Genomic DNA, 12,158 nt, shown 5'->3' on the forward strand with positions numbered 1-12,158 from the left:
CTGTGCCTCCTGGTTCCAGGGCAACTCTGGTCAGTGGCACATGCCATCCTGAGGCCTGGGAGCCACAGGGCTCATGCAGGCAGGGGAGCCTCCTCTCAGAGCCTGCAGCCCACAGAACAATACCAAGACCTTCCCTGCTGGCCGTCCTCCCCCTGGGCTACAATCTCAGGACTGGTGCAGACAGCAGAGGACTGGGGGTGAGAGTCAAGCTTTCAGAGGGTAAAAGCTCAGCTCTGCACGGCCACGTGGAAAGCAGCAGCTCTCTTGTTTATAATTAACAAAAGCCACCCTGGGCTGCTTAAGTGGTGAAGGGGAAGTTATTGAAAAGACAGAGGGTACAAGAGTAAAGAGACACTAGTGATGGAACTGAAATGCTAACCCAGCATACTCGCTCTCTCATCTTTCATCTCGACTCATTTTGGCCTGGCTGTTCTATTCTTCCGTCTCTGCAGACCTGCCTCCTCAGCTTCTCCATCCACACAATGGGCAAATGTTGCTCACCCTACATTCCAAGGTTCATGCTTTACCAGCATAAAGAAAGAATAAATCAGCCAGCCTCTCTCCATGCACAGATAAATATAGCTGTAGATATAGACATAGACATAGATATGGATAGATATCCTATCAATCTGGATTTTGGATTCACAAAGAAGGCCTTCTGAAGTGCCCAGCTTTTTAAATATTTATTTATTTGGCTGTGCTGGGTCTTAGTTGTGGCATACAGTAACATGTGGCATGTAAATTCTTTTTAATTTGTGGCATGTGCAGTCTAGTTCCCTGACCAGAGATCGAACCTGGGCCCCCTGCATTAGAGCGCAGAGTTTAGCCACTGGATCACCAGGGAAGTCCCTGAGCTGTCCATCTTGACTCCGGTAGCCACCCCTGGTCTGATCATTTACTCCTGGTGCTTGGTAGTTTAGTTAACTCCCCACTCCCCATAATGAGTGAGGGGACAAAAAAGGGGGATCTCTGTGATGCTGGCATAGGCTCTAAAATATATGCATGGCAGCCTTGCAGGCTGAGCCACTCAAAGTCATGACTAAAGTCGAAGGAGTTCCATCATTCCAAGATTACCACAAATCAGGAAAAAGTGAATAGTGACCCTTAGACAGCAGGATGTATCTCAAAACCTGCCTCAGTTGACCACTGCCTGGCAGATCTGCTTCTTTCAAGAGTTCCTCAGTATTTAGTTCTCCCTTTCAGAAATAATTAACGCTTAAGAGGAAAGAGCGGGGAGAGAGATTTTGAGAATGAGCAGAAATTAAATTTGTTGCTGGTTGACTGGGCTGTTCACAGTCTGTATGCATCACCTCTTCTATCTAAATACAGCTGAGAACTGAGGTATCTTCAGCTAAAGGAAGAAGTGCAGGCTGCTGGCGTGCCTGTCCTGCCCACCCTTGGGCTTCCTCAGTGGGGTTAGGTGTGGCTGAGCAATTCTCCTCTACTGATGAGGTAGCATTTAAAAGAAAACAACAACAGAAACAAACAATAACAGAGTGAGGGCTAACTAGGCTTCCCTTCTAGCTTCCCTTCTCACTACAATGTGTGTGCAGTAATTTAAGTTTTCTTTATTCCTCCAAGACAAAAAAGGTACCCGCTTGACAAATGTCCCCTCCTTGCCCACTGGCTTTATAAATGCTACTTAGAAGTTGATAACAGTTGTGTGTGTGTGTGTGTGTGTTGGGGGAGAGTCAAGGGGAGATGTTTTAATGGGAAAACATTTTATTGATTTACTTCTCAAAATGTGTGTGGTGCACTGATGAGATGAAGGAGGAAATGCAAGTAAGTACAGTCTGGGGCACCTCTCTTCACTAAGATGCTTTACACACATAAGTGCACATATCGCGAGGGATTGCATCAAGCATCTACTGGGGACTTGAGGCCTGAGGCCCAGAGTGGAGAACCCATTGGGATGTTGTGAAGTTGGAATGAGGTAACATAACAATGGTCAGACTTCAGTGTGCATCTCAATGAGGTGAGGATCTTGATAAAACACACATTCTGATTCAGTAGATTCGAGGAAGGGCCTGACAAGCTGCGTTTCTCAGAAGCTCGCACGTGATGTTGGTGCTGCTGACCAGCTACAGACAGAGACAGACGCCTACATCGGAAGTGGACGTCACCATACAGGCTGACCTGCACGGACTTGACGTCTCCAGCCACGTCCACACAGGCTGTTCCATTGCACACACTGGCCAAGGTTATCACATGCTAATTAGTAAGGGGGAAAGTGAAGACTTAAATGCACCTGCTTTGCATTTGTTGCCTCCTGCCTCTTGTATTTTTTTCACACATTTACCTAGGTGTTCAAAACTTTCTGAAATTTTAGTTTAAACTCTTTCAGCAATAGCTTACAAATGTCTACATTTTTGCTTGAATACAACAGACTCTGTTTAGAAATTTGTTACAGATATGAAACTGCACATGTACAAAGAGATAGACATTTTTCCCTTAAAAAGGACAATAAGTTCTACTTAAAGGGAAGTTAGTTAATATCTGACACATTTGGGGGGTTATTTCTTCACATTTTCCAATATCCATATATTGGAAAATACAATATCATTTCTTCACATTTTCCAATATCCATAACACTTAATAACCTCAGCACTCTAGGTGCAGTTTGGTTGATCCATCTCTGTGTTGTTTTCTTCCTGTTTTGCACAAAGAGCTGCCCTGTACCCACCAGGAAGCATGAGACCAAAGCAAAGAGATAAGAAAAATACCATGGACCCATTCGAATGTTCACCCCCTCCCTAAAGTTTCCCCAAACACAATTGTCCTCCCCAACACTAGCTACCATTTCTGAAGAAAAAATCCTTCTGTGCTGCCACAGGCCTTGGGGCATGCCCTCTAGGAAGACCCATCAAAGCTTATTATAGTTATTTACTGATGTCTCCCCCACTCTGCTGTTTTGTAAGCTCCCCAGAGACAGAACTTATGACTTATGCATCATTGTGTTCTCTGAGTATAGCAGAGTGTTTGACACAGAAAAGGTCCTTAATAAACTTTGTTGAATTGAATTGAATTGCAGGTGAATGAAAAAATTACTTCCATGCTCTTTGGAGAAAGTGAAAATTATGGCTTCTGGAGTAAGAATGGGACAGGGACAGAGCTAGAGTGCAGAGCTGTGAGAGATCACCAGGGTGAAGGACTGCAATGGGTTCAGTCTGGCTGGTGAGCACAATGTGAGTGGGAATCAGGAAAGGTAAGAAGGAAACAGGTCCTCAGAGGCTAAGGACCCCCATACAGAGTTTAGAATATATCCTGTGAGATCTGGAGAAGCACGAAACTATGTTAAGCCTGTGACATGATCTTTTTTGGCTTGTAAACAGAACACTGTCAGCAAAATAAAGGATAGATTGGAACAGATTGAGACTAGAGGCAACGATTTGATGATCCAGACTCTGGTCCTTAGAGGCCTGGAATTTTGAGAACCCCTTGGGTTACATTTGAAAAACAATAACAACAACAACAACAACAAAAGATCTCTCCTCCAAAGATATAAGAAGTGTATTTTGCATTAAAAGCCCTATAAATTTAAGATTCTGGGGGTGGCCATTTTGGCAAAATGAATTTCCCAGCAGCCTTCTTAATTTCACTTCCTGCCTTTCATGAAATATATGTATAGAGAAAGCATGAGACTCCCCACCGGGTTCTGCGTTCATGTGCATCTGCCGTCCAATTTACAGTTTGTGAAGGAGGTGTTAATTAGTTGGCAGAAGCACCTGAACAGGGAGTACTGGGTTGGCTGAGGGGGTAGGAAGGTCTCTGGCATTTCCTTATTCACAGAGGCAGGAAAAAAAAAAAGAAAGGAAACTCACATTGCTGTCCAAAATGGCATCCTCCAAGCCAAGGCAAGTGGTGGAATTATAGCAGGTACTTCTTTCTCTAAAAAGTGTCTATTTCTGGACTTGTGTGATTAATAGCAAATTAATACCAAATGTTAATCAGAATTTAAGTTTGACCTTCATATGCGACTCTGTGGATTTTAAACATCTTTCAGGGAAACATTGGTGAATTTGTAACTATTAAGATAAAATTAACTCTGAAGAAGGGATAGGATGAATTCCCACAGGGGTAAAAGCAGAGACCCTGTCTTTCAAGAGTTGAGGAGATGGAGGGTAAAGAAGGAAAGTCACAGATCCAGGTGGAGCAGAAAAGACCTTTCATTCGGGCTCTGTAAAAAATAGTCGGCTGGCTTGAAGAAGGTGGTTCAAGACAACAATTTGCTGGGAGGAGAATAAGACTAAATAATGATCAACTCAAGATTTCTTCAATTTGTATGTCAACAACCTCATCAAATCTCTTAAAGCAAAAGAGCAGTTGATGAAATAAAATGAAGACAGTGACAGGATGTCATCTGATAAAACATTTTTGCTGCAGAGATGGCACAGCTGAGATGCAGAGATGGAGAGGTAGCTTTCCCAAGGATATTGATAATGAATTATAACTTGAACCTTGAGTTCCTGGCTTTCTTCCCACTTCATTTTCCAATACACTCCACTGTTTTTTTTTAAACATCTCCAGAACACACTTGGGGGAGTACTCCTAGTCTGATCTGGTACAGCAACTCTCAACAGCACTGAGATATTTCTACAGCATTATTGCAGAATAGCAGCAGGGCCAAAGGGAAAAGACATGGACACAGAGGTGTGAAACACCTAGTTATTTTGCCTTTAATGACCATCAAAAATAAATCAATTTTTTTAAGTTGGATAGATATAAACTTGAGTGAGATAATAAATATTGCATGTACCAATGTGCCTGAAGACATTGTGTAAGAAATTCAGAGGAGCTCACATTTACACATATAAAGAATACATGGAGACTGTTTTCTGCTTTGAAAAATGCCAGTGAAACTTTATAAGTACAGCTTGCTCTAAAGCAAAGCAAAAAGGAGAAAGCAGCATAAATTGAGCTTTCAGCACACTCAGCAAGAACTCTGTAGGCTACAGGGCACAGGGAACCTGCACAAAGAGAGGAGAGACTGTTTACATCTGATTGTAGGACGGCTGCACCTGGTCCCAGTGAGGCTGAGGTGTCCAAACAGAGAAAGACAGAGTCAAGGAAATTCAGTGCAGAAGACAAATGAGGGCAGGGCCTCTCCGGAAGATCAGAGGGCTCCAAGCCCTGTTGCTTCCTTCGGCAAATCCTAATTAGCCTAGGGAAAGACAAAACACAGTGTGTTTTCCGGACACACACACTGAGAGAGAGGAATTCTTGAGGTATGTAATTAGGAGCAATTAGCAAGGGCTAGAGGGGAGTGGATAGAATGTGGAACAGGCTTGATTGGGTAATAATTTCCCTGGAGAACTGTGGGAGGTGGCCCAATGGGGCTTTTCTGAACTGACTTGCCACAGACTTTGTGCTCTAAAGCTTGAAGATGGAGACTGGAAAATCAAAGGGGATTTTCCTACTCAAATGTACCAATTATTTTCACTGTGAATTGCTTTAAACCCCCAGTTTTTAGGCCAGTATGATACATAGAATATTTTCAATAATGTTTACTAATAAGGAAATAAAGTAAAATGAAATGGTGAAGGAAATTCATGCATATCCTTTCTGACCTCAGCCTGGATGTAAGTTTTGAGGTTGTTTGCAGAGGTGGGGCAGGCTATTTTTAGTTACAATTCAGTTGTCTTGTACTAGCCCCCCAAAGCCTATAAAACCCAGCAAAGGGATACAGGGTAAAATTTCCACTGCTTGAAGATTCATTGAGTGTACTAAAAGATAACAGGCTTTCTCCAGCCTGTGTGGACACGGTTCGTATTAGAGCGAATGTGTATGTGTGTGCTCAGTTGTATCTGATTCTTTGTGATCTCAGGGACTGCAGCCCCCCAGATTCCCCTGTCCATGGGATTTCCCAGGCAAGAATACTGGAGTGGGTTGCCATTTCCTCCTCCAGGGGATCTTCCGACCTGACCCAGGTATTGAACCCTAGCCTCTTGAATATTAGAAGGAGGTCTGGTTCAAATCTAAGATCCACTGCTTCTGAGCTAGGTGACGTTATGAAAGCTACTTGATCTTTCTGAGTCTTGGTTTGCTCATCTGCAAAAAGGACCTGACTCGTACAGGGCTGTTATAGGGATTGATAAGATCATGGCCCCTACTGGCTCCAGTGAACAACCCCAGGGCAGCAAGCCAATAAATCCATTTACATAAATGTGTGTTTTGGAATCAGTTTATCTTGGAGCACTCACCAGGAAACTTCATTGCTCAAAATTAGACATTCTAAACCTGGGAGATTTATTAGGATTTTTTATGGCCAAGGTGGATGTTTGGCAGTGCCTACTTTTAAAGATTTTCAAGTTAAATTTATATAGTGAGGCTCTAAGGTGTCAAATTTTGAGACCATTCATCCATTTTTTTTTTTTTTGAGTTTTCCTAATTTACTTTTTTCCATGCTTTATTTCCTAATTAGGGTGAAATATACACAACAAAATTTACCATTTTAACCATTTTTGAGTGTGCAGTTCTGTGACACTCTGTATATTCACAAAATTGTGCAACCAACACCACCATCCATCTCCAGAACCTTTTCACTTTCCCAGACTGATACTCTACACCCATTAAACTACTCTCCGTGCTCCTCTTCCTTATCCCCTGGCAATCATCATTCTACTTTGTGTCTATGAATTTGACTACTCAAAGCATCTCATAGAAGAGGAATTGTATAAATACTTGTCCTTTTGTGACTGGCTTATTTCATTTAATATAAAGTCTTCAATGTTCATCCATGCTGTGCTCTATGTCAAATTGCCTTCATTCTTAAAGGCTGACTATTATCCCAGTGTATGTGTAGACCACATTTTGTTTATCCATTCATCTATGGATGGATACCTTGTGGCTTCTACCTTTTGGCTATAATGAGTAGTGCTGATGTGAACATGTATATAAGAAGATTTGACCTTCTTCATGGGTACTGCCTTGATCTACCTCTGATAAAAAGCTGGGTTGATTTTGGTTGTCCCTTCAAGTACATCACCTCCTCAGATTTTTAGCATCTCACAAAATATGTTATCCCTAATCCCAGTTCAGTCAGCTGTTGAAACATAATGAGTTTATTATTAACCCCCAAACACTGAAGAGCTGCATTCCAGGTACTTGTCAGAAAGTATAATCTGAAATTTAATGTGGCTCAGTATCCTTCCAAAGATCAGTTGAAAAACATACCTTATTAAATGAGAATTGCCTGAAGCTTTACTCTTTCAAATCTGTTCCTAAGTTAAACCAGACCCATCCCAATAACTGGGATATATTGCTTTATTGTCCACAGAGGTGATCTGACTGAATTATGCTTTGGTGAAAGGGTGAGATTAGATTCAGTTTTTCTGCTCTGCAGTTTTATGAACCTGTATTGTATTTAGTGCATAGATATCATGCAGGATGACATTCACTTTTTCATTCTGTGTTGTAGGAGGATCCATGGGAGAAATTGTTCTTTGGTGTCAGGTCAGCCACGGCTTCCTAGAGCTACTAGTTTATGTTTTTTTCTTTCCTATGGGCACAGAATTGTATACAAATTTTGTTCCTGTCTTCACTTTGACTCCTAGGAAGCTTAGATTCTAATGTGCTCTCACCTAAACAAAAGGAATGGAAATGTGTAACATGAACTTTGTGTATTGATGTCACTTCTTGCTGGATTCTATTCTTAAATGATTTTCTCTTTGCCCTGATTTTCTTCCTTATTGTCATTATGTGTTTGTGTAAATCAATAGGGAGAAAAAGAAACAGACAGAGAGAGGGGGCGGGGGAGGAAAGAACAGTGAAGGAGAGGATATATTTTAAAATAAGAATGTATCATTCAAAATTTTGGGCTGCAAACAACAGAAAGCAATTCTAAGTAGCTTCACCATGAATTAATTAATTAATTTAAAAGGGAATTCACAGAAAGACTAATAGCTGAGCTCACAGAATCACTGGGAAGATGGAGAGTGGGGCTCAAAAAGTAGGCTGCATTCCAGAACTCCTGGGCGCTGCGCACTGCAAAGTGCTCTGCACCGAGAGAGGTAGGTAGGATATGAAGTGAGAGAAGATTTGCTTTATAGCCCCAATCCCTGTGTGGCATCAGCCTCAAACATGTGCATCTGAAAAGTCCATCTCTTCCTGGCCGCCCCTCTAATACATGGTACTACTTCTCTTTCTGACCCTAACACAGCACTCACTTGTTTAAACTTGGCTTCCAGCTCTGTTAAATGAAAGCCCTGTAGTGACTAGTACCCTACTCCTCAGACTGCAGTCCCCTGACAATCTGTTTTGTCTAAGCATATCCACCGCCCACCCCCAACACACACGCACCGATGTCAAGTGGCTCATAAAACAGTCTTCGACTCTGCAAAAGGCTGTGCTTTAGAAAAGTTCAGGTAAATATAAATTCCTTCATCCTATTATACATCAAAATTTTCACTTATTCTGCAGTGGAAGTTCCACTCTGCCCTAGGTCAGTTTGAAAGAAGCTCACTTGAAGCTGAAATGTCTAAAAAGTTTCAGATGTACCCAAGGTCCAATATTAGCCTACCTAAAGCTTTTGACCTTCCTTTTGGTCCACAGTCTCAAAGAAAGCATGTCATCACAGTGAGACATTCTGTGTAGAACCAGAATAAGAACTGTGTCAGTCCTGTTCACTGGAGGGAGATTCCTCTCCAGACAACTGGAAGACACATCCGCTTTTGTACACAAGGACCCAGTATTCTCCTCCTATGGTGGGGATGATGGCATTAAGTCAGCACAGTTCTGCTGCTGCATTCACAAGTAACCTTCGAGTTAAAACTCAGTTTCCCATGTAACTTTTCTTAGGAGGGAATGCTACATGAATGCCTGTAGCATTGGCCCCCTTGCCTTGCTGCAGGTAAACACTTTGGCAGACAGGAAATAAACCCTTTTGTGAGTTTGTGAATCTAGTCTGCATGGGATAATCCCCTAGGTCCCCTTAATTGTGACCTCACTGAGGCAATCACTTTTCTAGATCTGTAAAGCTGAGCTTCGCACCATGATGCCCAAGGCCCATTCATCCACTCACTCCAACCTTGTGAGGTCCTGTAGGAACAGCCAACAGGATTCTTCAATAATAACAGTGCTTACACTTACTATGCTGCTGCTGCTGCTAAGTCGCTTTAGTTGTGTCCGACTCTGTGTGACCCCGGAGATGGCAGCCCACCAGGCTCCCCCGTCCCTGGGATTCTCCAGGCAAGAACAATGGAGTGGGTTGCCATTTCCTTCTCCAATGCAAGAAAGTGAAAAGTGAAAGTGAAGCCGCTCAGTCGTGTCCAACTCTTAGCAACCCCATGGACCGCAGCCCACCAGGCTCCTCCGTCCATGGGGTTTTCCAGGCAAGAATACGGGAGTGGGGTGCCATTGCCTTCTCCATACTATGCAGGCACTACTAACTACACACTCTTTTGTAAAAAAGAAAGTTAACTAATTTAATCCTCACAACATCCCTATGAGGTTGGTACTATAATTATCATCATTTTACAGGTGAAAAAACTGAGGCACAAAGTTAGAAACTTGCCCTAGTGGTAGAGTCAGAATTCTATCCCAAGCAGTCAGGCTCCTGTGTGGAATGTTATGCTATAGTGTCCCCGGGGAGTGGACATTCACATCTTTACAACTGTTATATTTTGAACAGACTACGCATAGCACATCTGGATGTTGTTCATCTGAAGTCATGGGATAGAAGCTATGTCTAGTGGCTTAGAATTACTTTGATATTGGAAAGCAAAACAAAACAAAATGGAGAAGGGAAAAAACCCCTATGTTATATATGCCAAGTTGTTCTGTAAACTGCCCACAAAGTCATGTCTTTAGCGTGAGACCTGGCCAAGGAGACTTGGCCAGAAATTCACAAATGGATGGTGAAGGATCATTCCGGAGAAGCCTTCTTCCTTCCTTGCCTCACGTGATTGTTCTAGATTTCTGTCTCTGTAAGCTCAGTGCTTCACCGGTGATTTGTGACACCTGTGTTGACAGATATCACACACGTGGTGGGGAGTGGGGAGAGTTGAGCTGCTAAAGATGATAATGTGATGGACCCTTCAGCCAGGGTGTCCTTCCCTGTTGAGTGGGTGTCTGATCAGGCCACCCAAGAAAGTTGTTCCCTTGTTCTCTGTACCTCCGCTGCTCGGACCAATCCCTGCCTTAGCCCTACCCTCCTCATCTAACTGGCCTTCCCTCTTCATCATACAGCCGAATCAAAACACCTAGGTACTTGCCTCCAGCCCCAGTTAGTTATCGTTCTAATTAGATCACCTGGTAGATATCATAGGGGCGGTGAGGGGTGTGCCTCCCTGCTAGTTTCCCTGGTAACCAGCAAGAAGACCGGAAGTCAGTTCCCCCAGTGACTGGTAACCTCCCCCTCCCCCATCACGAAGGCTGCCGCCTGCTATCTGCACTGCAGATGGAGGGATGTCGCTCCAGGACCTTGCTTCAGATAGGTAAGCGCCCCCATCCATTAGACCCTCAGGCCACGGACCAGTACTGGTCCAGGACCTGTTAGGAACTGGGGCACTGCAGGAGGTGAGTGGCAAAACCGAAACTGTATCCCACCTGTGCCCCCTTGTCTGTGGAAAAATCGTCTTCCGTGAAACCAGTACCCAGTGCCAAAAAAGGCTGGGGGCCTCTGCATTAGACCGTTGATGTCTCTGTCACGACTCAGGGCTCTTACCTCCTTGCAGAGGCTGGGCCAGCCCAGGGCTGGCAGGTCTGTGGGGAGCACCCAGCAGCAGGCGTCAGGCATTCTGACCTGAGGAGCAAGGCTGCCTGCCCAGGACTCACAGCACAAACTGGAGTTGGTTCATTTTGTTATGTTACTGTAACAGTCGTACTTTTTATAGTTTTATTAATTTATGGCTGTGCAGGGTCCTCATTGCTGTGGGGGCTTTTCTCTAATCCTGGAGAGGGGGTGGGGCTACTTTCTAGTTTCCCAGCAGGAGATTCCTGTTGCAGTGGCTTCTCTTGTTGGGGATCATGGGTTTAATACGTGGGCTTCAGTAGTTGTGGCTCCCAGACTCTAGAGCACAGGCTTAGTTGCTCTGTGGCATATGGAATCTTCCTGGATCAGGAATCCAACCCATGTCTCCTGTATTGGCAGGCAGATTCTTTACCACTGGGCCAACAGGAAAGCCCAAGATGGTACATTGTAGCCATTCTTTCTTTGTTCTTTTATAGCAAAAGCCTAAGCATTTCTGGGTTAGAGCATGAGGGTCCCCACCACCACAGCTCCCACAACTAAAGCCCAGGTCATATATATACACCCATCAGGGGGAAGCCTGGGTTGGAATGTTCCCGTCAGTACTGAAGCCATTTTCCTCAGGAAGACTTGCCCAAAGCCAACCATTTGATCAGAGATTCTCCTCTGGAGTCACCCAGGGTCAACTCTTTGTCTACATTGCCTAAGAAACCAAGTCCAATCTACACTCTTCTCCCCTAAGCATTACTGCCTCTCTCTCGGGGCTTGGTACATTTATTTGTACCATCTGTGGTATTAAAATATAAGATTCCTATAGCTAGAAACAATTTTCATCAATAATAAATCGTGATAGAAATATTTGCGATTAGAAAAAAATATTCCACATCATATCTTACAACTTCCTGCCTGAGCAGCTGTGTTTTGAGAATAAAGCCTAGTCCCAACCTGAGCCCAGTTCTCTTACCCAGTCTGCAAGGAGGGTCCAGCCTCTTTGACACATGGCACTGATCTTAGTCACTCTTGCTGATCCTCTCCAGATCTGTGACCCAGCACTGACTCTTCTGCTGCGTGGAACCCCCTCAGTATTCCATTACTTCGGTTGCAGGTGACCCCTCTGGCCCCAGTGGCTCAGGACCCAGCTTCTCATGGAGTGCCAAGCTACCTGCCTTTTCCCTTTCCCACAGGCAGTACTCTTAGAGTGACTCATTCATTTTCATTTCAGTATCTCAGCCCTAGAGGTGAAAGGGCCCTTAAGTAACATGGACAGTCTCCCCATCTCCACCCTCCCATCCTCTAAACAGCTGAGACCCTTGCCTTTATGGTTTAGCAAATAATCTGTTGGCTCAATTAAAAATTCATTTGTCACATCTTCTGTTGTTTGCAAAAATAATATAGTTATTGTAAAACATTTTTTAAAAATATCTAGTAGTTAAAGTGAAGGTTCTTATTCACATACCCTGAGACAACCACT

Source organism: Cervus elaphus, chromosome 29 (genome assembly GCF_910594005.1).
Source record: "Cervus elaphus chromosome 29, mCerEla1.1, whole genome shotgun sequence".
Taxonomy (NCBI): domain Eukaryota; kingdom Metazoa; phylum Chordata; class Mammalia; order Artiodactyla; family Cervidae; genus Cervus; species Cervus elaphus.